The 27,935-nt window shown below is 38.0% G+C and overlaps 1 protein-coding gene across 6 annotated transcripts in view; it reads right to left on the minus strand.

Annotated features, from left to right (window-relative positions):
* The window catches only part of cdk14 (cyclin dependent kinase 14), a 281,590-nt gene that overhangs the window by 13,792 nt on the left and 239,863 nt on the right, over window positions 1–27,935 (minus strand). Inside the window, exon 15 of one of the 6 annotated variants that reach the window (XM_062957396.1) lies at window positions 492–27,858. The exons of the other annotated variants lie outside the window; for them this stretch is intronic. The gene's annotated coding sequence lies outside the window, so the exon portion shown is untranslated. Of the gene's footprint in view, window positions 1–491; window positions 27,859–27,935 lie in introns of those variants that run through there. 6 annotated transcript variants of the gene reach the window in all.

Here is a 27,935-nt window from a genome sequence, read left to right on the forward strand (position 1 = left end):
TATCTGCAAGTCTGATAAAGTGATTTTAATCAGTCAGTCATGATGATTTATTTTGCATCTAAGAAGAAGTCAATATTTTAAGGAAACAAATTGATATTTTTTATTATTGTTATTTTTATTCACTAAGCAATTTTAGGTAATCATTTATTTCAGAGATGCCATCCAAGAAAGAGAAGGAAACAACTGATCAAACAATTAATTTCAGTGTATCTGTCTTATCAGTAACAGTATATCATAGAGGTGTTGGTTATTTTGATAAAACATTTCAAGTAAAACTCAGCAAAGGTAATGTAAGCAGGTAACAGTAATAATGACATAAATTGGAAGACAGAAATTAATACTGATACTCAGCAAATACACACATACAGCTCCACACTCACATTAGGAACAATCTACTACTACTCCATGAGAGTAGGATGAACAATGACTTGGAAATCATATTATTTTCACTCATTGCAAATTCATATTATTAAATGTTGCCTTTTATCCCCCCCCCCCCCCAAACAAATAAGCATTGAGTTTTTAAGCGGCCAGTGGTCAATTACTTCAGAAATCTTGGAATACATTTGTCTATGTAGCTTAATATTGGCAGAAGCCAAAACCTAACAAATTTAAATTAAGATGTGCCAACTTCAGGTTGGAGTTGTTCTGTGTAGTTTGAGGTTTATGACAAAACCGAGTTTGTTTTACGTGCCCTTTTCTAGAGAGTACATTTTTAAAAAAACAAATAAGTATTATCTTGGAAACCTACGTGTTATGTCTTCAGTAGCATAAAAGCATAAACACCAACTTTTTAAATGTTTATTTTTAAAGTAGTATCCATGGTAGGATTTGTATATTTTTCTAAAGATCTTTCCTTCAGGACAGAAATGTGAGTCTGCAAGGTTTTCTCTGCACATGGCAGGCAGCTGTCAGAACCAGTGTGAAGGGTGAGAGGTCAATGCAGCTGCTCTGTTAAATTCGAGGGTTCCATCAACATCTCCGAATTCCTGCCAAGTGGGAGCTGGAAAACCACAGAGTACGCGGGAGTGTGTGTATATAAGGTCACTTTGTGTCTATCAAAGTGATATCAAACTGCCAAGATGGTTAACTGTGGTCTATGTACAAAGAAAAGTGAAATGGACAGTTGGATAGCACACCACAGTTTCTCATAATACTGCTGAAGGGGTGCTTTGAATGTGGGTTTCCTACTTCTTGGCAGTGGGTTGGACTGGATGGGCTGTGAGGTCTCTTCCAACTCTATGATTCTATGATTCTGCATGTAGTCTGAGCACAACAATTCATTTGACCTCTCAGCTAAATGCTGATTTTACCAAATTATCCTCATCAGTTGCACTACAGGAGAGACACACAAACTGCACAAAGAAACTAAACAGACGTACAAAATAAACCAAAGGACAAGTAGACATATGATGTGTGTCAGCGCATTACTTAATGTACAGTTAGTCCAAAGCACCGTTTCCTAAAGTAATTTTCTTGAAATAAGCAAAGAAATTTGGAGGCGGGAATGAATGTAACATGTAGTTAAATGCAGAGTTTGAAAAAGTTGTTTTTGTTATAACTGCCCCATTCCCCCAGCCATCATGGCCACTGTTTTTTCAAAGCTCTAGTTAGAAGATTTGTAAGTATTATACATGCACACACAGCATGGAAATCAAATACTTTGTCTCTGATAAAGAACAAAATCAGAGGCATTCATGTTTATCCATCAACTCATCAGTTTAAACTATAGCAGTGGTGGGAATAATGAGGTAGTCTGGATTTCTCACCATTAGCTATGCTGGCTACAGTTTGCTGCCGTTTTCAATTCAACATAATTAGGAGGCTTCATGAGTGCCACACATGAGTCCAATTGCTACGGTGGGAAGTGGGCTAAAGGTATAGGAGCAGTTTGGATGTTTTTATATAAAAAATCCAGCCATAGGCCACAATTTGCCTGTTCTCGTGATGGTAACCTCTCTCTCTAAAGATATATACATATATATACAGGCAATCCCTGCGTTACAAACATCCAACTTACAAATGATTCATAGTTAAGAATGGGGTGAGACCACTGGAAGTGAAAGAAAGCTCCTAGAAAGGGAAATTCACTTCTGAAAGAGATACCATGGGAAAAGGTGTCTCCACTGAAGCTTTATCACCAATCTTTGCTTCCACAACAAGCACAATTTTTCAAAATCCAATTATCACTGGGACAGAAAGTGAGGTGAAATCTTCTGAACATGGGCACAGATAGCAAAATAATAATAGAATAATAATAATAACTTTATTTTTGTACCCTGCCTCCATCACCCCGAAGGGACTTGGGGTGGCTTACAAGTGAAACAAAGTGGCTAAAACAACGCATAAAATAAACACACAGTACAATGCAAAAAGTAAAACCAATAGCATATAAGACAACAATTTAAAAACAATTAAAAGAAATACCAAATGCTATCCAAATCTTGCATGAATATGATATGTATATGGCTGGAGTTACATTTTAAAATGTACCTGTTGCAACTTACATACAAATTCAACTTAAGAACAAACCTACAGAACCTATCTTGTTTGTAACTTGGGGACTGCCTGTATATATGTGTGTGTGTGTGTGTGTGTGTGTGTGTGTGTGTGTGTACACACACACGCACACACAAAACTCTACAGCTTTTTTTGTTAGTTATTTCCATGACTACAATGAATTCTAACTAAAAATGGTTGTGTTGGGTGATAGAAATTGAGAGAAACAGCCACAAAATTAATTAATGCACCACTTATTATGTAAGTTTTGACAGTACAGCTGAAAAATGCTTGAGAAAACTTAACATCATAGGTCTGGAAGCAATATAACAATACATATGTTTGATATTACCACACATAATGTTTGCAACATAATGCCACTGTAGTGTATTGTTGCTATAACAATCTGTGGTTTTGTTGGGTTGTTGAAATCAAACTGTAGAGAGATCACTGATGAGTGATCACAAAAATACTGTTGTTTCCCTACTGTTCCTCAAGCAGCAGGGATCAAATAACTGTTTCTCAGCTGCCTCTCTTTTAAACGAAAACATCTTCACTCTACATCTATCTGTGGCAGGTAGGTATCTGTTTCCCCACTATTGTTTTGTTTTGAGACCCCCAACCTTGGATCACTAGGAGATTCTGAAACTGAAAAATAGTCTTGACATATTTATAGTTTTGACTTGGATCCTTTTGGTAGCTAGGAATATCTGTTCAAGAGAGACATTGTGCTTTTTTGCAATACAACTATGATTCAAGGATAAGTAAATCAGCTAAAATGCAAGAGAACCTAGGCGGAACTGAACTGTCTACTTTCAGAATAAATGTTCCATATCCCAGTGGTTGTACAAACTCTGCTGAGACTTTACAGTACTTCTAGCTTTTTAGTAAATGCTTTTAAAAAGAGTGGGTTCAATGAAAGAATTCACAACAAAAAATAGCTGCTGGTGTTGTTCCATACTAGTGTTCTCCAAGAATTTTTCAAGATACTGAGCACTGCCATAACAAGAATATGTTATAAAGAGCTTGTATAAGCTTTTACATGCTTTCAATTGTACAAATTCCTAAACAAGTGGAAGGGCTCCCTTGGATTTATTTTCACTTCTGAACAATACTCCAGGGCAAAGTGGACTTTCTGAGAGTGGCAGGCAGCTTCTGTCAGCAGAAGGCAGCTTGGTATCAAACCGTTGAACACAATAGCAATGCAGAAATACACTTTAAAAAGATTAGCGAGGTTTTTTTCTTAAAAATAACCCATAAGTAAGAATGATTTCAAAGTCTACACAAAACAATATATTCATACTTCACAGAGCACTGTGAAGATTTGTTGCTTTATTGATTTCATTCATGTCCTATCTCATCATCTTTATCAAAAGACAGCACTCACAGATAACCACCACATGTATAAAACCTTGATCTGTGTGCATTGCATGCTTTTAGACTATGCTCTGTTAGTTATGGCCTACAAAACCTTCACATTTGCAAAATTGTAGGGGTTTTTTGTGTGTCAATCATATATGAGAAATAAAGAGTTTTCTGAATCTGGTCATTATTTTGATTATTTGAAAAGTCCCCCAGCTTTCTCAAGGAAGGCTCAAGAAAGCTCATTACAGGCTGCACAAGCCACTACTATTTTCCTGTGAAGGTTGGTTTGGCAATGGCAGACTGACTGTTGTTGCTGCTGTGTGCCTTCACATTGTTTCTAACTTTTGGAGATCTTAAGTAAACACTCTCATGGGTTCTTTGGTAAGGTATCTTCAGAAAGGGTTTGCCATTGCCTTTCTTTGTGGCTGAGAGAGGGTGACCTATGCAAGGTTATGAAAGTGGGTTTCCATGGCTGAACACGGATTCAAACCCTGGTCTTCATGTCATATTCCAATCAAACTACTGTACCACACTGGCTCTTGGACTGGAAGATTAGGAGATTGAATTGGTATGATACCAATTTAGATAGTTTTCTTCTAGAGATTTACAGAATCTGAAAAAATCCTGAATCAATCAAATCAATTCCAGTTATGATAGTCACTGTGTACTGTCACAGCTACAACTGATATTGAAAGCTGTGGTATCCGTTATGGCAGCCTTTGACTTATAAGTCATTAACGTAGTGAATCCACTATGGGTTTATCCCAAAATGATAAGAAACTCAAGGTTCTGGCCCTATTTTACACATAGGGTCCTGGACCTTTAAAATTCACTACTCTACTAACGTGGAACCAAGCAATCATGATTGGGTATCTATAGATGGCTCAGGTCATGTGAATGTACTTGTGAAGAAAGCTGAAGTCGCTTCAATTATGTAAGAAAACTTGTGTACAACTGTAATTCTACAGGATGTCCAACTACCAAGGAAACCAGATCTGCAAGTAATATCAAGCATTAATTGAATAAACATATGACTCTGTAAACAGTCTAGCTCAGCAACAGTAGCAAACAAACAGACCTCCATCAATTACCTCCCTTTCAAAATTGAAAAAAAAATGTGTTTTTCACTATAATTATTATGCATGTTTAGTCAATCAAACTGGACTCTTATAGCCCTTATTTTATGTTTAGTGGTATAGCCACAGTGCCATCGAATGAGAATGAATTATTTTAAAGTTGGTTCTGATAGCTTATGTGCTGGGATGATGAAATGGATCTTTACAAGGTGCCAGGTCATCACAACTGGTAGTACTGAACAGCCTTCATTTTTATATAAGCTGACAAGTATTCTATGAATTACTGCAACATTTGTCAATTAATTACATCATATCTTTTAACATCTCTAAACAAAAACAACTTTTTTTTTAGAATAGAGACTATTACATTGTGACTGTCAAAGTCTTGCTGGGCAGTATTTCAAACAAAACCTATTTAACTTGGGAGAAAACCTCACCCAAATCCCACAATCAAACATGCAGAGCTAGATAAAGATCGGATGCAAATGTCAAGATGGCAAACCTTGACAGTAAATATCAGGCTGAAAGATCTGCTATGCTTCAGTTGTCAAGATCGTAGGTAAGAAAGAACCTGAAAGCTCTTACTCTGAGAGCATCACAACATGTCATATTGATTCCCCCTTCATGAAAGGAATTGCTGCTTGGTGGCTGACTAATCTGTTACTGCTCTGAAGAGCTAGGCAATCCAAATTTTTGAGTAATTACACAGTTATATTGAAAGGAAAAGCTCTTCAATTTCTAACATAAATCTGCACAGTCAGGCCAGGTTCTGCTGTACATAGGCTGCTCAGTGTATCACAATAAAATAGTTAGAAACAGCACTTGATCTTTCATGCCAGTTTTGAAAAGCAAGCTGTTCCAGATCAGCTTTGCAATAGTTAACATGTACACAGTGGAATGGGAGGAGACTGATGGGGATTTATGAATTGCTTAGGCCAGTCAGCATCTTGTGCACAACAGACTCTGTCTAAATCTATTCCTTACCTGCTGGGCAGAGACAATTCCCCTCACACTGTGAACCCTGAAGTCTTTTAAGCAGCATGCTCTGTAACCTTGGCAGCTGGGCCTAACAATCCTTCATCTTTTGCAACTGGGCTTCCATAAATGAAACTATGGCAGCTTGTTAGCCAACAACTGAGCATGAAATCAGTACATTGTAGACCCCTGTTCTACGAGTCAATCATTTTTTCACCATTACACATTTGTATGCTAAGGCAAAAAAAAATAAATACAAAAGGAGGGAACTCCATTCAAGATGTAAATGTAATGCTATATTATGATGCTTGTTGATGGAGTTCAACACTTTTCCAGCATTATATTCGAACTATTATTTAGAGCATATATGAAAAGGAGGTTTAAAACCCTAGAAAACAAATTATATTATGACCATACCAAATGTGATTATGAACAAATACATGAGTAATTTTAAAACTATGTTATGCTAAGCAAAAGTTTACGGCTATTTGATATCTTTATTTCACAAAAAACAGGTTTTGGGGGATGCTGGGGATTGCAAGCAGAAAGCTGTTGAGAAATTTAAAAAATCCATATCCTGTTTTTTCTCTAAAGATCATCTATTGCAGATAGTACTTGAAAATAGTGCAGTGTATAAAAGGGTTAAGTCCCATTCCTTCATGGTCCAGAGGTATATTGGTAGCTCCCTGTGGCTGCTGTTGGTAGAAGAAAAAGATCAAACACACACTTAATGTAATGCACAGCTTAAGCTCAGATTTAGAATTTTAAGTATATTTTCTTGACAGAAAGTTGGCTGAATAGGTGTAAGCTACATTGCTTCTCTGTATTCAGAATTAGTAGTCCAAAAAAATAGGAGAAGGTTAAAGTCCTGGTCAATTCATACCTCAATGCAAACCTCTAACAGTGATATTCATCAAAGTTAGGGCACTGAAGAGTTACAGGTCCCAGGCGGGTCCTCCAACATTAAAACAGGATTAAATATAAACAGTATTTTAAAAATCCCAGTTAAAAACTATTAAAACAAATTCAAAGTTAAGAACCACAGCACCTCCTGAATTGATCTTAAAAACTGTCATCTTTAAAAGCCTGTCTGAATAAAAAGGTTTTAGCCTGCTGTCAGAGCCTGCTCTCTCATTCCCACTAATCATGCTTGATATGGAGGTAGGACCAAGAGAAGGGCCTGGACAGGTTTGTGTAAGGGGATGTGGTTGTCAAATAGCCTGGACTGGAACCATCTAAGGTTTTAAAGGTCATAATTAGCACATTGGATTGTGCCCGGAAACAGACTGGGGCCAGTGCAGCTGCAGTAACAGGGAGGTTGTCCGCTCCCTGTAGCCAGCCCCAGTGAGCAACCTGGCTGCAACTCTTTGGACCAGCTGAAGTTTATGAGCACTCTTCAGAGGCAGCACCACATAGAGTGCATTATAGCAATCCAGATGGGATGTAACTAAGGCAGGTACCACAGCGGCCAGATCTATCTTCTCAAGGAATGGGCACAGTTGGCACACAAGTTTTATTTGTGCAAAGGCCCTCCTGGCTACTGCAGATACCTGGGCCTCCAAGTTCAACACTGAATCCAGGAGGACCCCCAAATTGTGAACCAGTGTCTTAAGGGGGAGTGTAACCCTATCTAGCAGAGGCTCAATCCCTATTCCCTGGCCTGCCTTCAGACTGACTAGAAGTACTTCTGTCTTATCTGGATTAAGTTTCAATTTGTTTGCCCTCATCCAGTCCATTACTGATGACAGGCACTGATTTACAGCTGTTTGAAATGAAAATTTTAGTAACTGGTTTAAAGGTATTTGGTAGAGTAATCTAAGGGATAGATCACCTGTAATCTTGCTTAAATTGTCAATCATTTCAAACAGCTGTAATGAAATGGCAACCATCTTGGAAACTGGAAAAAAACATGTTTGTCCAAAATTAAAGTCCAGATAAACTGTCCCTGAGGTGTACATAATCATGCAGTCCCATCTATATAGCTTATTTATTACAAAACATTACAGAATCACTTGTAAAAGACCAAAATGGGTGCAAGTGAATAATTCACTGCAACTGGTTGCTCGCGGCCATTAAAAATAGCACTGGATCATGACAAGGAAAGTTATTAGAGATCCATGTTACTGCAAATAATTGCTTTCCTTCCTTTCAGTCCTTAAATACTCTATTTGCCAAAGAAACCTAGTGGAAAGTCTCTCAGTTATGTAGTACAACATGAATTATTCATTATAACCACAAACACATGCACTTGCAGTTTGTGAATATATACAGAAATTAAGTTGCTGACATTGTTTTATAGACATCTAATATGTTTTCCTGATTCTGCCCACCATCCACCATCCGTGGAATGGCGGGCAATATGATGCCTGGAAAACCCAAGCTACATAAATAAGGAAACTACTTTCCTTGAGGTAGATCTCTATGAAACAGATTTTTGGAAAGAGCATCTGACCTTATAAATTGGGCCTGGCATTGGTATTTTTTTTATCACCTTTGCCTTTAAAAACCATCACTATCTAGCATATCTATGTAATGAGTCATAACTTCAGACTAGCATCACCACTAAAAATACAGATAGGGCTTTTTTCCCTCCCACATATATGAGTCAAAGTTCAGCTTTTGACTAAATGTTCAAATGTTTCAAATTTTGTTCAATTTGTGGGCTAGTTTAAAAATTACTAATTGCAATAATAACAACATTACAGTATTGCTTTTTACTATTATACAAAAGGGGGGCTTAAATAAGTATTTTGAATTTTTAAATGTCATCAACATCTGCGGAATTTAACTGCAGCTCAAAAAGAATGCTGCAATTCTTCAAAGTATTTTTTAAAATAAAGAAACAAGGAAATAATAAAGCCTTCATAGTGAGAGTTTCAGCAATTATATCTACCCAGCTACAGTATAACCCAAAACTTTGAGGCAGCTTTGATTGCTGAACCATGGCTGAAGTGAATAATTTGGCATTCACTAAGAAAACAAGCGCATTCATTCACACCACAATAGGGAGAGGCAATTTTAATTAAACCTTATCAAAAGATGAATAAAGAATAAACTCAATAACCATTCCACAGAACTCTTATTTTCATCTGTTTAGCTGAAGCCTGCCATGTTCCTGCAATAATTAACCACTGTCCGAGGAATGCTGCAGTTGTGTTAATGTTAGTAAAGATTTGATTAGTTCAATTATCTAGAGAGTATTCTAGGCTCGACACAGCACTTCAGGCTTTATGCATACCTCGGATCAAAATATATTAAAAGGAAATATAAGTGAACAAAAGAAATATTTCACTATAACAATGGAAGCACTGCATATTTAATCATTTGTTACCCTATTTTCTTTTAAATCTATTATATACCATACATCTTTTCTCGTATGGTCATTGAAAAAAACTTTTAAGGTTTCGATTGGTTGATTTAGTACAAAGGTAGAGGAAAACATAGGAAAGACTGGAGCTCCTTCACCATTTTATTCTCTTGTTGCCTACATATTTTATTTCTTTCATGGAAAGTGAAGCATTTAAAAAGCGTTGAAAGCACAGTGACACAGACAACTGTTTCAATCTGTCAGACAGCATGGACAGACAGTAGGGATCATTTCAGAAAATAGCATGGCCCCCAGCGGTCTGACCTTCCTGGTGGGAAAGGGAACACAGTGGTGTGCTTGACAAGCTCAACAACAAAGACGTATATTTAGTACCCCATCCCCACCCCCCAAATTCTGACAGGCTTCTAACAGAAAAAAATGGCAAGTGGCAAAGAGGGCAAAGTTTATTCTAGCTAGCCAGGGATAATTTATAATCACTGACTAAAAGCCTTCTTCCCATTTAAAAAACAAAACACCTGCTTGTATGGCGTGATTGGGTCAGAGGAGCTGGATTCTACCCATTCTTCATTTCATTTGTACTGCCCCCGGAGCTGTATGTTTCTCCATGAATTAGTTTAGTTTAGAGACAACATTACATTGTTCAATCCTTTGCATCAAAACCTTAGTTTTATCCCCACCCACATTCCTATAAGTTAGTGTCAAGTAAATATACCTTTAGCATTATACTGTTTTGTGGTTCTTCTTTCTTCTTAAAAAGCTATAGCACCTATTGGTCATTTTCTAAAAATCACCAAGCAATTAATTTATTGCTAATTCAAAATTACAGTTAAAATTCAGCACAGTATTAGAAACTTGTGCAATTTTCAAAATTTTAGCAGTGGAGTTGCTCTTCATCAGACCTCCTCATTCACATTTAGGATTACGTGTCTTCACATGTAAGCCAGTGCAGAATACTGCAGTTAAGTACAAAACGTTGACACCATTTGGATATCACTTTAGAGGCCTGAAACACAAGTTAGGTACTATCTAATGAAACACTGAGTGAAATCTATTTTGTAGCCTCTGAAGTATCCAAAAATTGCTCTGACAGGTCCCTCACTTCTTTACAGTCACTCTTTGGGGAGGATAGTGTGAGAGAATCAATTATCTCTTGTTAGATCTATGAATTAATGGATAAATATATAATTCACTCAACTCACTTTAATTTGAGCTATTGCCTTTAAATTAACATATCCACAATAAATCTATTTCCCAAAATATTAATAAAATCCTAAAATATATTCTGTTTAAAACATTTAAGATTTAAATACAGCCGTATTTTGTATCAATCTGCATAGTGTGTTCAGAATAAGTGTTACTTACTGTATTTGGAGTGATCTGGATTTATTTCCCCAAAATGCACCACTTATAGTTACCAAGAATGCATTTTCTTCCCCTTTTATTAAACTTGTTTAAATACTGTTATATTATATGCAAAGGCATCCCCATATGTTTTGAAGCTATTAAACCAAATGTTTTTACAAAAGTCTCCTGGACCTACTTTTATCCCTCATTTTAGAGAACCAACCATAGCCATATACCAACTCAAAAACCAGATGCAAATCTACAAATATATGGGAAGATGTTATTAACATTTTTTCAAACCTTCAGACCTATGACATAAAGCTGATTATGATTTTCTATATTTTTAGTAACCTGCAGAACACTTCAGTAAGCTTGTATATTTTCTTAAAAGAAAAACCCACATTGAATCAATATATTTTGTTAATGGAGATGACAAGCTTGTTTTTAGTCGTATTTTGAAATACTTCATATGCTTAGTATTTTTTAGAAACAATGAAAGACACAAAGAGCCACCCTCATTTATTAAAGTACATAAACTAATGGTTCTTATTGCAGTAACATCCATGTAAGTAGTCCCACAAAATTATAAAATTTTAAAGACAAGTTTATACATATGGCCGATAACAATTTGCCTGATACTGGTACCAAGAAAAGGAGTTTGTTGCAAACTTCTACAGCCAATAGTAGTAGTAGTAGTAATAACTATTATCATTATTATTATTATTATTATTTAAAAAATCAAGAGTCAGAAATATGCATTTCAAGAAGAAATCTCAATCATGGAGCACTGAGAGATACAATCCACAATATTATTTTCAATTCAATCTCAGTCCATATAGTAACAGTTATTTAATAGATTAAGGTGTGGAAATTTTGCTTTATAAATAAAAAAGAAAGTTGAGGTACTTTAACGAATTTATCAAATCATCAGTTTTGGTGCACAAAGCGAATTTTATATTACTCAGGAATTTCATATGTCATTTGAGATAAACACATGCAAAAGAACTTAAAAGTCTGGTTTCCTGCATGCAGGAAATATAGTCTGTATGTACAAGTATCTTTATGTACAACTTATATTTCAAATCCTTTTGATCTCACTGTTTACAATTTCTTTCTTTTACGTACCTCAACCAAGGACAGCACTTCAGTCCCCTAATGAAATCAATCTAGTCTACAGAAGATTGTGACAACAAATGTGCTGTCAATACATCTATTTCTATTTGTGTTGCCAAGATTACTACTCCCCAGTAGATTTGCTTTTCTATATTGCTGAATATAACTTCTTTTACTTGTAAAATGCAAATGATAAAAATTGCTATGGATAACAGAGGAGAAGTGTTGGAGCTGCATTTAGTCAGTCTAAAGATTAAGGACAATTTGTCTAGTTTAGCATTAATAGTACTTGGTACTCATATCTCCTTTTTTAATATATGCAATAAATAACTGAGAAAAGTCTTTGTGAGAAACATTTTTGGAATCAAACACACAACCTACTGTTCACCTCTTGAATTTTTTTTCCTCAATTGTTCTTTTCTTCACAGTTTATTTTTTGGCAAAAGCAAAAATTGTAACAAGTATAGACTTCTATACCTAAAGTTATGCATACTTTTAGTATATAGCATCTACTTTCTGTTCCCTTTTTCCAGACTTGCAAATATTTTGTGTTTTGATTTTGATGAGAATAAGGGTGTTTTGCATACAGAGTAGAAAGCTACTTGTTTCAGCTTTAGAGTGCAGTCATTTTTACCACACAAAGCCCTTGTTTCTGTGCAACAAGAACAGAATACTTTGAGTCTTTTGAATATAGCAGACCTTAAAGCAGACAATAATATGTAAACAATCTGCAAATATATAACTTTGCTAGGACAACCTCATGGCTGAGAGCAAAGCTTTCAGAAAGACCCCTTCATCAGATTTCCTCCTACTCTTCATCCTGAACAAAGCCCTGGTTGACAATACAGAAATCTCCTCCTTTCTTTGGATTAAACCCTTTTGCAGGAAAAGTATGCAAATGCTGTACGTGTTTTCCTTGTCTGAGGCTACTCTAAACCAGATATCTTTTCACTGTCTGTTTTATTCAGGCAGACCATCCTACTTGCTGACAGGGATACCAGCCTTCCAATTCAATACGTTTCACAGTAGTGACAGTTGGATCCTGGGGCCTGCCATGGACTTTAAAAGGAGCTCATTTAGTCATAATTAACTATTCCCTGCATATTTTCTAAAGTATGGTAATTGTGGTAATAGCCAACAAGTGAAGCATTCATTCCAGCTTTCTTTAACTTTTTCCCCTTGCATTTTTCAAAAACTTCTTTCTATTTATTTCTTATTATTGGTCTCCTCCTTGGTAACCTTTAGAAAAACCAGGCAGAATGAAAGTAGAGAGAGGGAAGGGACAGACAGCGTGTGTTTAGGAAAGCAGAAACTATGGAATATGACCCATTATAAGTGATTTTGAGAAAAGAAAAGATGAACAAGATAAAGCCACTATTTCTCAAAGGACAGACCAGAGCTTGCAATTAACTCATTATCTCATTAAGTCATTAATTCATTAAATTTTTCCAGTCATTTCACCTGACTTTCCATATTCCCCAATTAACACTGAAGTTTAAACTATGCTTTACTGAATTATGTTGTTCGAATGAATTTGGTTAGGTGCCTCTCTGTGTGTCATATTCTGTAAAACAAGAAGGACTGCTGTCTCAGAAAAAGTATTAGAATTGGAGGAAATCTATCATATGGCTCTTGTTGTTAGACAGGCTAATCCATGTGAGTTTTTTTTAAATTAAAAAGACAGCAAGGAACAGGACAACTTTCTAAAACCCAAGTCAAGTAGCTAGGTTAGGGGCACAGACAAACATTTAAACTCTTGGAATTGAATGGGGGGGGGGGGGGGGAGAAGACCAAGGCCAGAGCTCTTACAGAATGTCCAGCCCAGTCAATTCTATATGGAAGAAATGTAGTTCTATTGTATATTGTTGGGTAATACAGTAGAGTCTCACTAATCCAAGCCTCGCTTATCCAAGCCTCTGGATAATCCAAGCCATTTTTGTAGTCAATGTTTCCAATATATCGTGATATTTTGGTACTAAATTCGTAAATACAGTAATTACAACATAACATTACTGCGTATTGAACTACTTTTTCTGTCGAATTTGTTGTATAACATGAAGTTTTGGTGCTTAATTTGTAAAATCATAACCTAATTTGATGTTTAATAGGCTTTTCCTTGATCAGTCCTTATAATCCAAGATATTCGCTTATCCAAGCTTCTGCCGGCCCGTTTAGCTTGGATTAGTGAGATTCTACTGTATATATTATCATATTATTTGCAGTGAGCTGTAGTGAACCCCCTTAAATTCAGAAACAAATTGAAAGCACACAACAACAAATCCAGGGAATGACTAGGGAAGGAATGAGGGAAGCTGTTGTAACAGGGTAGTTATATGATGAACAGGTTGCTTTCCTGTAACTCTGTTTTTTCGAGTGGTCCTCTGTGAATTCACACAAATGGGTTTAACTGTGCCTACGTAGGTTCCAATGAAAAGCTTTCCAAGCTCTAACTTTAAAGGCACAGAGTTCTTCGGGGGGGGGGGGGGGGAAGTCAGCTAGGAGTGGATCTTCTAGGTGGTCAGATGGAGGGAGGGGATGTCTGGGTGCAGCATTTTACTGCCCTCTATTGAGAGAAGATGAGGTACTGGTGACACAACACCATAAGAGCAGGGTACCACATCTGTCTGGGCCAGGCCAGAGCCATTCGGATGTAGTTGGTGTTGTGAAGGAAGATCAATTCGACCACCCTTAGAATCAGAGGGAGAGGTGAGAAGGCATAGAAGAGGGAGTCTGTCTACTGCAGGAGGAAAGCATCCCCAAGGCAGCCTGTCGAGGTGTCTGGCTTCTTCCTGGTTGCAAAGAGGTTCAGCTGAGCACTGGATGGGAATGCAAAGGGATCTATCGTTTGTCAGCCCAAACGGTCAAAGACTGGGTTAAGGTGTCTGGGGTCAAGCTTCCACTCATGGCAAGTTGAGCTAGAGCAACTGAGGCAGTCTATGAGGTTGTTTTCTTTCCCCAGGAGATGCGCTGCTAGAGGGTGTATGTTGTGATCGATACACCAATCCCATCACTGTAGGGTCAATGTCAGCAGTCTTCTGGACCTGGTGCCACCCTACTTGTTTATATAATAAATTGCTGTAGTATTGTCCGGAGTACTGGGGTGAATGCTCGAAGGGCCTTGAAGATGGCCAGAAGTTCAAGGAGATTTATGTGGCTCTTTGCTTCTGCCAGTGAACACAGGGCTTGGGTGATGAGGTGGCCATAGTGGGCTCCCCATCCAAAGATAGATGAGCCTGTCATCAGGGACTGCGTGGGAGAGGGCTTGTGGAATGGCACTCTGGTACAGGCATGGTTTCTGACCCTCCACAAGGAGACGGATGGTGAGGTATTTTGAATTGTGATGTAATAGTGGATTGAAATTGTCCACAAACCACTTTTGGAGGGGATAGATATGGAGGTGAGAGTATGGCATGACCAAGACTGTCAAGGCCATATGCCTGAGAACAGTTTGGATGGTCTTGTTCGGACCCAGTGTAGCCTTTGGATTTGAGCAACCTCTCGATGGATGGTTTTGAATCTGTATATGGGAAGGAAGGCCCACTGGAGAGTGGGATCAAAGATTACTCAGATGAACTTAATCTGCTTTGATGGGAGGTTTGACTTTTCCTCATTGAGGATAAGGTCCAGTGACTTGAGGGTGTGTGATGTTTAGGTTGTTTCTCAGGGCTGGTTCTGACTGGGCTGTGAGTAACCAGTCTTCCAGGTAGGGAAGGACAATGCAGCTCTTCTGCAGGTTTTTGACTACCACTGCCATGCACTTTGTAAACACACATTAAGCTGTTGTGAGGCCGAATGGTAGGACCATGAATCAATATGAGCTGATTTGCATTTGCCGAACAAAAATGTGGAAGTATGTGTCACGCAAGTCTATGTTGGCAAACCAGTTGTCTTCTTTCAGGAGAGGCAGGATGGAGGTCGTTATCACCATGCGAAACTTCTTGGGTTCGAGGTAAGCACTGAGGGCTCTGAGGTCAAGGATTGGGCAAAGGCACCCGTCTTTCTTCGGTACCGTGAAGTACCTGGAGAAGAAGGGGGATGGATAGGAGAGATTGAATTTCCTCCAGGTTGGGTGGTGATGGTATCATGCGGCGAACTAGGCTTGTTGGTGAGAGTTCTTTGGATAACGTCCAGAACCCGAAGGTGACCAGGATCCTGGAATGGAGGACCTTTGTCTGGAAGGATGGGATAGACGAATGGCAGAGGGACTGGTGCAGTAAAATAGGCATCTGTGCCTGATGAGAAGCTTGCATCATCCCAGGTCGTCAAACATGGTGCCTAGATTGGTTGGTTGTGTTCGGGTGGTTACGTTGGCACTGATCCTGTTGGTTTTTGCGCCGGGGCTGAGGGGTCGAGGCTGGAGGAGCTTTGTGGTTGTGTTGGTGGATATGGTGGAAGGTTATAGCTCCTTATCGACGTTTTTGTTGGTGAGTGCATTCTGCACATGGTAGCTAGAAGCTTAAAGTCCTAGTTAGATTTTATTTTGTCGTCCGTGCCCGCATCGAAGAGTCCTAGGGTGTCGAATGGGAGTTCTTCTATGTTGGAGGGTATTGAGGACTGCCCTGTCCTCATTTGACAATTTTGTGTGAAAAGGGACCAATTTTTCCCGTAAGAGTTGTTGATAAGCACCCATGCAGGTTCCATAATTCGCTATTCTGGTGAGTACAGCTTCCTGCCCACAGTGTTAAAACGTTTGCCTTATCTATTGGCCAGCAAGATGTTCTGTTTGTCGGACGACTGAGATAATTTTACTACCACCAAGTTAGGGGATGGGTGGTGTACTAGCCAGTTGGGCTCTTGATTGTCAATCCTGTACTAGGTGGTGACCTTGGAGTGGTTGGGAGCTGCCTCTGTATAATGGTGCTTGTGGATCTCTGAGGGGAGTCTTGGAGCTCACTTTCAGAGAAGGGTTCAGCCACCGAGTCGAGAGGTGAATGTGGAGCCTGTGCTGGAGGGAGCGATGGCAATGATCGATATGAGGACTGTTCAGAGGAGGTTGCCAGTTCAGTCCTGGATGAAGCGAACAAAGAAGACTGATGAGTCATCCTTCTTCTGGAGGACTTCTTCTTTTGAAGTTCAGCCTCCAGCGACTTCCCTGGTGTTGGAGGGATAGAAGCTGTTGCGGACAGTGGTGCAGTGAGACCTTTTAAACGCGATCCTCATTGAGGATGGCGGAATGGCAGTTATGGAGTGTGTTGACCGTATCAACGTGATCAAGCCCAATGGCGACACCACTATCAAAGGAGGCGACTTTTTGTGGGTTGCATAGATGTCATCTTCGTTGCCAATGTGGTCAATTTCTTTGACAATTTTGATGTTTGGGATGGTGTGAGAGAAGGCGTCTCAGATGTCAGTGGTGTGACAGCCTTTTGGTAAAACAGGGAGTGAAGCCTCGCTTTCCTGTTCTTTCTAGCCTGTGCAATGAAGGCCTGGCAGTGCTTGCACGCATTGACAATGTGGTCTTCTCCAAGGCAGAGGAGTCACAGTGAATGCCCATCTGAGTCAGGAATCTTAGCGTTTGAAGCGTAGGTTAGACATCTCTGGTGAAGAGCGAAGTTTCCGAAGTAGCTGTGGCGGCAGAAAAAAAAGAAACTGGGGAGCCGCCAGCCAGGGTGCCTTTTATGCCCTGGTGAGGAGTGGGCAGGGTTACCGCCAAAACTTAAAAATTAGAGCTTGGAAAGCTTTCCGTTGGAACCTGTGTAAGTTTGTGTGTATTCACAGAGACCACAAAGAAGAAATACGTTATAATATGTTGAAAAAGTTGTTGTAACAGGGTAGTTATATGCTAAATGGATTCAAATAATCCTAACAACTTTTAGGGATTTTGTGGTCCCTTTGCAGGAGATCTTGCCAGAAGCTCCCAGAAATCTTAACAGCTGGTAAACTAGCTGGGATTTCTGGGATCTATAGGCCAAAACCCCTGGGGACCCACAGGTTGAGAACCACTGGTCTAGAGGCTATTTGTTCCATAACAATGTAAGTAACTAATAAAAATATTAAAAAGCTAAATTTGCCATGATTGCATCTGCAAACAGCAATATAAAGAACTGTATCAAGTGGTCAGCTATATTTTTCACTCTGGATCACAAAAAGAGAGTTCAGACCATTTGACAGCCCATTGTGGGCTATTGCTATAGTTACCTAGGTCCCTGCCTATCCAGAAATAACAAATGTCTTTCAAAACTTTTAGATCAGGATGGACAACTAAACTAACTTGAAGCCCCCTTTTCATCCCATCATAGCCTAGTAAGCCAGGTCATACCACTGCACTGAAGCTGGAAAGGAGATGACATCATTTGTGGTTTCATTTGGGCTTTAAAAAAACACTATTTTGTTCCTTTTGTTTGTTTTCAGAGATTTTAGAGGAGGGATTGGGATAAATTGTCGTGTTTTGAGCTGTTCCTGCAGTGCTTTGGAAGAAAGAAAACCCAGTGTTGTTTTTTTAAATCAAGGTCTGGGGACTTGAGGGGTCATATGGAGTTTACAGTCCACGCTCCCCCCAATCTCGCTCTAGATTTTACAATGTTTTATTAATTTTTCTATACTGAATGTAGTTAACAACAACAAACAACAAACTGTCTAGTCTTGAAATTATGAACCTCCCAGTTTCTATTTAAACACAAAAACACTGTATGACTGAAAATGTCACATACAAAATGATGTGCTTGAAAATAGATTGGTTTTCAGCAGTAGGTACAATCTGTTTGTGTTGCCATGTGAAATCTACAGGAGTGATATCATTCCAGTGTATTGCACAGGAAAGCAGAAAAGGGATGTGGTATTATATCAAATTGAGGAACAGCTTGATTTGACACCCCCACATTCCCCCAGTCTAATGAAGTGAGGTCACTTTACTGATTTGTACTGGGAGGCAGAAAGAGGCCTGGAAAATGTTGCACTGCAGTGGCCACACACCACTGCAGACCTTTCAACATAAGCTATGGGGAGCTTGTCACTCGCTAAGTATTAACAATGTGTAACTTTAACAAAATTTCCTTGCAACTGACTCAAGTTCAGAACATACATAAATGGTTCATATGTTACCTACTGAAATATAAGGCATTCTGGAAAACTACAAAAAAAAAATAAGGATGGAAAACTAAACACTTTGAGCCTACATGGCTGAATAGTGTCTCTATGTGTTTAGCAACTGTTTTAATATATAAAATGAGCCAACACTATAAACTAGACCATTTCAATAAAATGAAAATAAAATAAAATCCAGCGGTAACTGTCTGTATTGCTAACTTGACTAGCTTTTTAAAATAGTCTAGTTTTAAACAAAGTTCTAATATAAATACTAGAAAATCTAATTATCTATACTCATATCCATCCAAAATATATTTTGGTAAGACCATGTATGTATATGATATTTTAATGTAAAACTAGGATGAAGCATTATGTAAAAGGAAAAGAATCAGTAAAATTACTATACACAGGTGTAGAAGAGAAAATACCCTATTTCTGAACACTAAACAAAAATAAAATGAATTCCAAATAAAAGTCAATCGGGAACAGACCTCATATAGAACATACAACTTATGCCGGGCTGCTGAATGAAATTAATGTGTGCCTCTTACAGGCTTTCTTTATAAGCACGTCACATTGTTCAGTGAATCTCCATAAAAATATTACATGATTATGATTTGCAGTCTCTGAAGTTGAAGACCAAAACTGGCCAAACCAGAGCATGCACTTTGGGAAAGACAGGTGGGGGATACTGGAAAAAACTGCTATTGTATTCTCAAAAGATAAAATCCAGGTCAGGAAATCAAGAGGAGGAGCTTCGTTATAGACCACCAATTCCAGGTAACAGTTGATTGCTGAGGATGCTACTCTCCATTCATGCAGTCATTTGACATGGCCATACATGATGCCTAGTTGCAAGGACAATCAGTAACACCTGACCTATGCATCACATATATTATATTCACAGTAGCTAGGGAAACACACAGAGTATAGCAGTGTGGCTAAGAATAATAGAATAGAATCATAGAATAATAGAGTTGGAAGAGACCTCACGGGCCATCCAGTCCAACCCCCTGCAAGAAGCAGGAAAATCTCATTCAAAGCACCCCTGACAGATGGCCTTCCAGCCTCTGCTTAAAAGCCTCCAAAGAAGGAGCCTCCACCACACTCTGAGGAAAAGAGTTCCAGTGCCAAACAGCTTTCACAGTGAGGAAGTTCTTCCTAATGTTTAGGTGGAATCTCCTTTCCTGTAGTTTGAAGCCATTGTTCCGCATCCTAGTCTGCAGGGCAGCAGAAAACAAGCTTGTTCCCTCCTCCCTATGACTTCCCCTTACATATTTATACATGGCTATCATGTCTCCTCTCAGCCTTCTCTTCTGCAGGCTAAACATGCCCAGCTCTTTAAGCTGTTCCTCATATGGCTTGTTCTCTGGACTCTTAATAATTTTAGTCACCCTCCTCTGGACGCTTTCCAGCTTGTCAGCATCTCCCTTCAAAGAAAGTGGACCAAAGATATTGGACATAATATCAAATTAAAAGAATGGGACGAAATATGGACTAAAAAACTAAAATTTACAACTGCAATAGATATCAGGGAAAACTGGTATAAAATGCAATACAGATGGTATTATACCCCGGTAAAGCTAGGAAAGTTCAATAAAAAAGGCTCAAAAAATGCTGGAAATGCAGCAGAGAAACAGGAATGTATATACGTCAGTGGTGGGAATGCAAAAAAGTTTTTAAAAATTGGGATAAGATTCACTAAAAGATACAAGAAATGTTAAAAATAAAATTTAAATTAGAATCTAAAATGTACCTATTGGGCTTAACAAATTCCAAATTGAATGAAAATCAAGATAGACTTTTTTTTTACTTAAGTACCGCAGCGAGACTTGTATTAGCAAGAGTATGGAAGGATAAGAAAGTACCAACTGTAGACGACTGGATCCTCAAAGTATGGGAGTGTTTGAGCCAAAAATTGAGCGAAGGAAAGAAAAAAGCTGATTGGTCAAGTTTTAGAGACTTTATTAAGAAGAATGGAAATACATTTTTAATAGATACGTTTGGTTTATAAAGAAATGTTAGAAATAGGTAGCTTGGATAGACAGAAGAACTGCAAATGATGAGTTCTGAACCCTTGAGAGACGGATGGGAAGTCGAACCACTTTTCTTTCTTTTCTTTTTTTTCCTTTTTCACCTTTCCCGTTCCCGGCTCTTCCTTTCTCCTTTCTGCTATGTTTCATTCTTTTCTTTTCCAACACATTTTGTTCCCCCACTTTCACTCTATTTAAGGTTAAAAATTCAATAAACACATGCCAGAGGAACATCTCCCTTCAAATGCGGTGCCCAGAATTGGACACAGTATTCCAGGTGTGGCCTGCCCAAGGCAGAATAGAGGGGTAACATGACTTCCCTGGATCTAGACGCTATACAGTGCTCCCTCACTTATCGCTGGGGTTAGGTTCCAGGACCACCCGCAATAAGTGAAAATCCGCGAAGTAGGGATGCTACATTTATTTTAATATTATTTATACATTATTTTAGTAGTTATACACTATTTTAAGTCTTTATCAACCAATCGTGTGTTGATAAATCGCCTCCTTCTCCTCCCGTTGCCGCTTGGGCTCCTTTTCTCTCCCTTTGGCCTCTCTTTTCTCCCTTCGTTAGGCTGTAAATTATAATTTTTTATGATTTATAATAGTCTTTTAGGGTTTATTGAAAAACCACAAAACAGTGAATCTGCAAAAAGTGAACTGCGAAGTAGTGAGAGAACACTGTACCCCTATTTATGCAGGCCAAAATCCCATTGGCTTTTTTTTGCTGCCGCATCACATTGTAGCCTCATGTTTAACTTGTTGTCTACAAGGACTCCAATATCTTTTTCACGCATACTGCGTCCCCCATTCTGTATCTTTGCATTTCATTTTTTCTGCCTAAGTGGAGTATCTTGTATTTGTCCCTGTTGAACTTCATTTTGCTAGTTTCGGCCCATCTCTCTAGTCTGTTAAGATCGTTTTGGATTCTGCTCCCGTCTTCTGGAATGTTGGCTATCCCTCCCAATTTGGTGTCATCTGCAAACTTGATGATCATGCCTTCTAACCCTTCATCTAAGTCATTAATAAAGCTGTTGAACAGAACTGGGACCAGGACTGAACCCTGCGGCACTCCACTCGTGAATTCTTTCCAGGACGAAGAAAACACATTGGTGAGCACCCTTTGGGTTTGTTCGCTTAACCAATTACAGATCCACCTAACCGTAGTTTTGCCTAGCCCACATTTGACTAGCTTGTTTGCCAGAAGGTCATGGGGGACCTTGTTGAAGCCCTTACTGAAATCCAGATAGGCTACATCCATGGTGTTCCCCGCATCTACCCAGCTTGTAACTCTATCGGAAAAAAAAATCAGGTTAGTTTGGTATGAGAAGAGAAGATGTCTGTAGGATAGCCAGTCAACCTTGTAAGAAAAAAACCCATATGCTGCAATGCCTTGTACAGTACATATACTTTTTGTTCCTGCATTTGGTACTGCTTTTTACTAAACCCTATCATTTAAGACCTGAGCAAAGTGTTTGTAAGGTGGGAAAGCTCAACATCGACAGTCAAGTTATTACTAATATAATTCAAATTAATAATTCCTGGGGAGGATCAACTAAATAAAATTATTGGTGGCCCAATTTTGCCAGATAACAGGTGAAGCTACAACTCCCAACACCATGCTCATGTGTAAGTAATGTATTTTATCTTAGGCAGCTGAAGGACAAAATGGATTTCATCCACTTTAGTCTACCATCTGTATTTGTTTTTACTTTGTTCTTCATTCTATCTGGATAGGGGGAGCAAGGAGGGTAATATACCTGGAATGTAAACTAGGGAAACTCTGTAGTCACAACACTCCTTATTTTATTTTATTTTAAACAAAAGATATGTAATCAACTGGCTACCACTATGGTGATCCAGAGTTCTGGTTCATTTGTACTTAGTTTAAAATTTAGAGTGTAAAGAATGGAAAATCCAGTTAAATCAAAGATGTATATACTTTGTGTGTAATAGCAAATACTGATACCTGTCTTGCATATTCTATGTATATTATTTTTTCATTTTTGTTTGAGGGGAAGCAGTTTAACAGGGTTTTTGCCTTTACCTTTAACTTCCTCTGAGGTTGAGATAATATGACTTGCCCAAGGTCTCCCAGCGGGTTTCCATGGTCACACAGGTATTTGAATCCTCGTTTTGGGAATCAAAGTCCAATGCTCAAACCACTACACCATATTGCCTTTCTCTTTATTTTAACTACCAAATATAAATATTTAAAAACCAAACAGCAATACTTGCACACACACTCCCTTAACTGCCTTTCAGGGAATAAATTAACAATACCGTTACTTTTAGAATTTAACTAAAGCAGTTGAGCTGAAAAATATTCAGAGTTACACACAACTACAGAAATTTCTTAAAGAACACTGCGCTCATGTCTAGGCTGGAATAGCTTATTAGATGCTAGCATTACAAAACAGGGAGGGGACAGAGTTAATTGACTTTACCAAAGCCTAAGCTATTAATATTTTTATTGAGAAAATTTGAATAGTTTGAACAGTGTTTCCTGAAGGAAGTCAAATAATATTATACTGTAAACCAGAAATGGTGTTCTGATTTTATGCAGTCTGCCTATCCACTGAAAATAAACATGAGCTGGTTTATAATTCAGTCTGTGACGGAGACAGGTTTTTTTCCCCCAGCAGAAGCCAATCTGGGAACAGAGAGGGGGATATCATATCTAGAATTTCCTACCCCTCCCTGCTTTATAATGAATGCAACCCATATATACAAGCTTCTGCTGAATTGCTACAATTGCAGAGATAAACCATTTGAGAGTATGTCAGGTTTAATTAATACAACATGACCTGATCATTTCCACAGTTAGGAAGAAAGAAGTTTGCATTCTTTAAATCCAGAGCTCAACCTAGAGATTATGCTAAATTGCTTCATTCACAGTCCACACTCCTCTGCACATGTCAGTTGGGCAGCATTTGTCCCCTCTAGTGATAAACAAATTATACATGAAATCAATTCCACTTCACAATAATTTTCCCTATTGGGCATTATCTTTCCTTCCCTGCTCCCTCCAGTTAAGCGTGCATCCTGGAACTTGCTAATGAGCTGGGGGCTCTCTGTTCCAGGTGGCACCCCCTGCCTCGAAGTCATGACATTTCCCATTTCGAATGCTGCTGGCATTTTTCGACAGCTCCTGCTAACTAGCCTTTTTGACCTGCGCTAAGAGAAACTCATCTCATTGAATCCTCTAACCTGCCAATCATTCCGGCAAATGATCTTCACAGTCACTCCCAAGGCAGGGGGAGAAAAGAAAGAAGCAGAAAGAAAGGGAAAGCTAGCAAGAGAATGAGGGAGTAGGCAAGCAAGCTGCCTCTACAGCTACCTAATGAGAATATTTTAAGTCTCGAAGGCAGCTGAAACACTGAAAAACTGGTGGGAAAATTAGGACAGAACTGAATGCCTGGCCCTGTAATTACTGATTTCTTTCCATCTTGAGATCATGTCGAGAGCAAAACCTCTGAGCTGTGCTTTTAAAAATGAAGACAAGGCGAATTCACCTTATAAATACAAAAAAACCCGCATTGCTTTCCTCTGTCACATATATACTCAATTCCCACAGGATGCTTTGTTAAATAGGATTCTTAAAATTAATTAAGATATGAAAAGCTTGTGAAAAAGGAATGTTTGCAGCTAGAAATGAATATGCATACTCAAAGAGCGGGTTGTGAACATAACCTAAGAACACAATTTGTGGGCTGTAAAAACTGCCCCAGATGTTATATATATATATTTTCAGCACTATATTTGTAGTTCTGCCAATTAAGGTAATACTTCATTCATATGATACAGTGGACAGTGTGCAAAGATGGGAATGCCATAATAAAATGTATTAGGCTTTAAGATAGCTTGAGAGTTGTTATTTGTTTTTACAGTTTGTTGATTATGTGGATGAAACCTAATTAATTTTTGAAAGCTATGTAATTTTAGCAGATGCAATTATTAGGAATGCCTTCATTTTTGTGAGTTTATGTATTTTTTTCTGCTTTGATTAAAGGCATTCTAGTATCTTGGAAAAGTGCATTTTTGAACTGATCAAATAACAAAAACAACATTTCAACAGCTTACATGATGATGGTTTTAAATATTGAATTTTAGTATGAACAAAAAACATAAACAACTTCTCTATATTACTTATCTGTGATAGTGGCACTATTATTTAATAAAAGTTTAAATCCAGTTGCTTTTTCGTGTCAGAAAAGTATTTCATGCCAGAATTGTACATTATTAAGAAAGGCCATCCAGTGATTTAGCTGTATGTATTTATACATTTCTTTACTTCAGTTTTGAGATGCACGCAATCTCAAATTCTGTTCAAGTCTTACCCCAAAACTGAACAGGTTTGGATACATATTGAGCCACCTTTAGAGTCATAGATTCACAGAATTAACGGAACTGAAATTACTATATATTTGAAATTTTAACAGATTGTTTAAATGATCAATACCATTTTCCAGCAGCAGAATGGACACTGCCGGTAAACTGGATTCTCACTCTGTCTGCAACATACCGTCCAATATGCATGAAAAGGCTGGGAACTCCTACTGATGTGACTTTGGATGGAACCATACAGCTGAAACCAACTGGCTGGGAGTTTGAGATATGAAGGGGTTTTTTTGTCAGCAACTTTTACATGTGACCATAAGAAGTTATGTTTCCTATTATGCTAAGATAAATATTTCAATTCATTTCAATTGTGAATTTCATCTGTCCTCTCCACTACCCTTCATTAGACCTTTAATATCAATATAATTTATTGTGAGGACATATACTAGTATAACAAAGTTATGAAATCTGATTGAACGGATGCTTAAATGTCTCTTCACCAATAGGCAAGATTCTTCCTGCAGCAAAGAATGTTTAATTCCCCATTAACCTTGCTGGGTGTTATAAAGAGCGAACAGACAGCTGAACTGAGTCCTTAGGGTGTTTAGTTTTCTTTGTTTCATGGACTGCTTTAGTCACTGTATAGGATACATAAATATTTCAGTTGTAAATCTTTTTAGAGCTCTAGTTACCACTGACAATCTTGGTATTTCAGAGGGCTTATAACTAAATGTAAATTTTACTTTGAAATTCTACAAAAAGATGCACTGATTTCTTAATTTTGAACTGCTGTAAAATATACCTCAGAAACGTTTCTCATTGGTTTCACTATCAGCATAGGTCACAGGCCATGTGTCAGAAATAAAGCTTTATCTGGTAACCTCAGTTTTTCCCTTGCAGGGGTTTTATCTCTTACTCCTTTCCCACAGAAAAACCCAACCCAAGGATCATGTTACACAATAACCTTAAAAAAGAGGAGGAAAGATAGCACTCTATGGGAGAAATTGAATGGTTTAGAATTTCTTTTGCTTCTCCTTTTAGCCATTGTCATGAAGATATTGTCCTCTGTGTATTCAAATGTCATTCTAGAGTATCAGTCCAGCTCAGCTCAGTCTTTCATACTCAGAATGACCACTGACAGACCAAAAAGATTGCTTAGTGATAATCTTTTATCCTTCTGTTAATAATACAGTGGACAAGGAACAAAAAAACTCTATTTGGTATCTCAAATTCAGCAGCAATTGTACCGCAAAAGAAAGAAAAAAGATGAATTGTTCATGACAGGAATGCACAATTGTATTGCTATCAGTATTGGGAAAGCTCTGTTAACTGAAATCATTACATTTAAATATTATCCACTGAAACAATCATCCACATAACTGAGGTTAGGCCTTCATGAAAGATGCTTCCTTTTATTTAGGTGCAAATCTTTACATTAACAAACCTTATCTGTACGTTTTATAAAGCAAGGGGAAGCATTTAAATTTGCTTTTGATTTCAGTATCAAGTCTCTCCCTTCTGATACAGCAAAACATTAAACCTGTGATTTGCAAAGGGGAAGTGAATGCTCAGACTGTGCTGCAATATATATAAAAAATCAAATTCACTCCCTGAGACAGAGAGAAAGGAGACTGGATGAGACCGGTGATCTCAGTCTTTTTTAGACTCAATGCAAAACTAGTAAAACTGTGATTTGCACTAGACATTAGTGAATGTTGCTCTGAAACCTATGACAGCCTTACCAACATATCAATTTTTTTGTATTATATTTGTATTATATTTTGTATTATATTTGCTATTATATTTGCTATTATTATGCATATTACCTTGGGATACTTCCATGCTTAAAGAAAGCCTAGAGATTGTGAAATAAATATTTATTTACTTTGATATTTTCAATTATTTTAAGCAACTCAAAGAGCATATTGTGTGTGTGTGTGTGTGTGTGTGTGTGAAAACATAGAGGGTGTGTTTTGCCCTCTATGGCACAGCTTTTTAAACTGTGGGTCTCAACCCCAAATGGGCCCACATAAATGTAAGGGGTCACAGAAAATTTGGCAACACTAAAAGGTTTCTGAATGCTATCTATTTAAACAAGTATGTTGGTAACAACATGCAGCATTTACAGTGGAGTGCAGAAACCACTTCAGCTGTACACCACAAAAAGAATTCAGCCTATTTAGCACGCTATTATCAGTGAAGGTTTAATTTTTATACTTATTTTATATACAGGCAGTCCCGGAGATATAAACATCTGACTTAAAAACAACTGATGTTAAGAACAGGGGTGAGACATTAGGAAGTGAGAGAAATCTGTCCCTAGGAAGAAAAATTGACTCTTGAAAGAGTTATCATGAGGAAAAGGTGTCTCCACTGAAGTTTTATCACCAATCCTTGTTTCCGCAACAAGCCAAATTTTTCAAAATCCAATTATCACAGTGACAGAAAGTGAGGTGAAATCTTCTGAACAGGGGCACAGATCTGCATATATGTGTGTGTAGCTCTGTGCATGTGTGTGTGTGTATGTATGTCTGGAGTTACACTTAAAAATGTACCTATTCCAACTTACACACAAATTCAACTTAAGAACAAACCTACAGGAGTTTATCTTGTTTGTAATTTGGGGACTGCTTGTATATTTCTGGTTTCATGTAGAGATTTCTTGGGTGGAAAGACGTTGTGAGTGGGAAAAGTTTAAGAAGCCCTACTCTAGGGTACCACAGACGGTTCCTCATCTTCTGCTCTGGATTACAGCATCCTGTGAAGTTACAGGAATTATTGTGGGTTAATATATTAGAGAAGGAAAGTATCATGAGCATACATGTTTAATTATGT

This window comes from Anolis carolinensis, chromosome 6 (assembly GCF_035594765.1).
Source record: "Anolis carolinensis isolate JA03-04 chromosome 6, rAnoCar3.1.pri, whole genome shotgun sequence".
Lineage (NCBI taxonomy): Eukaryota > Metazoa > Chordata > Lepidosauria > Squamata > Dactyloidae > Anolis > Anolis carolinensis.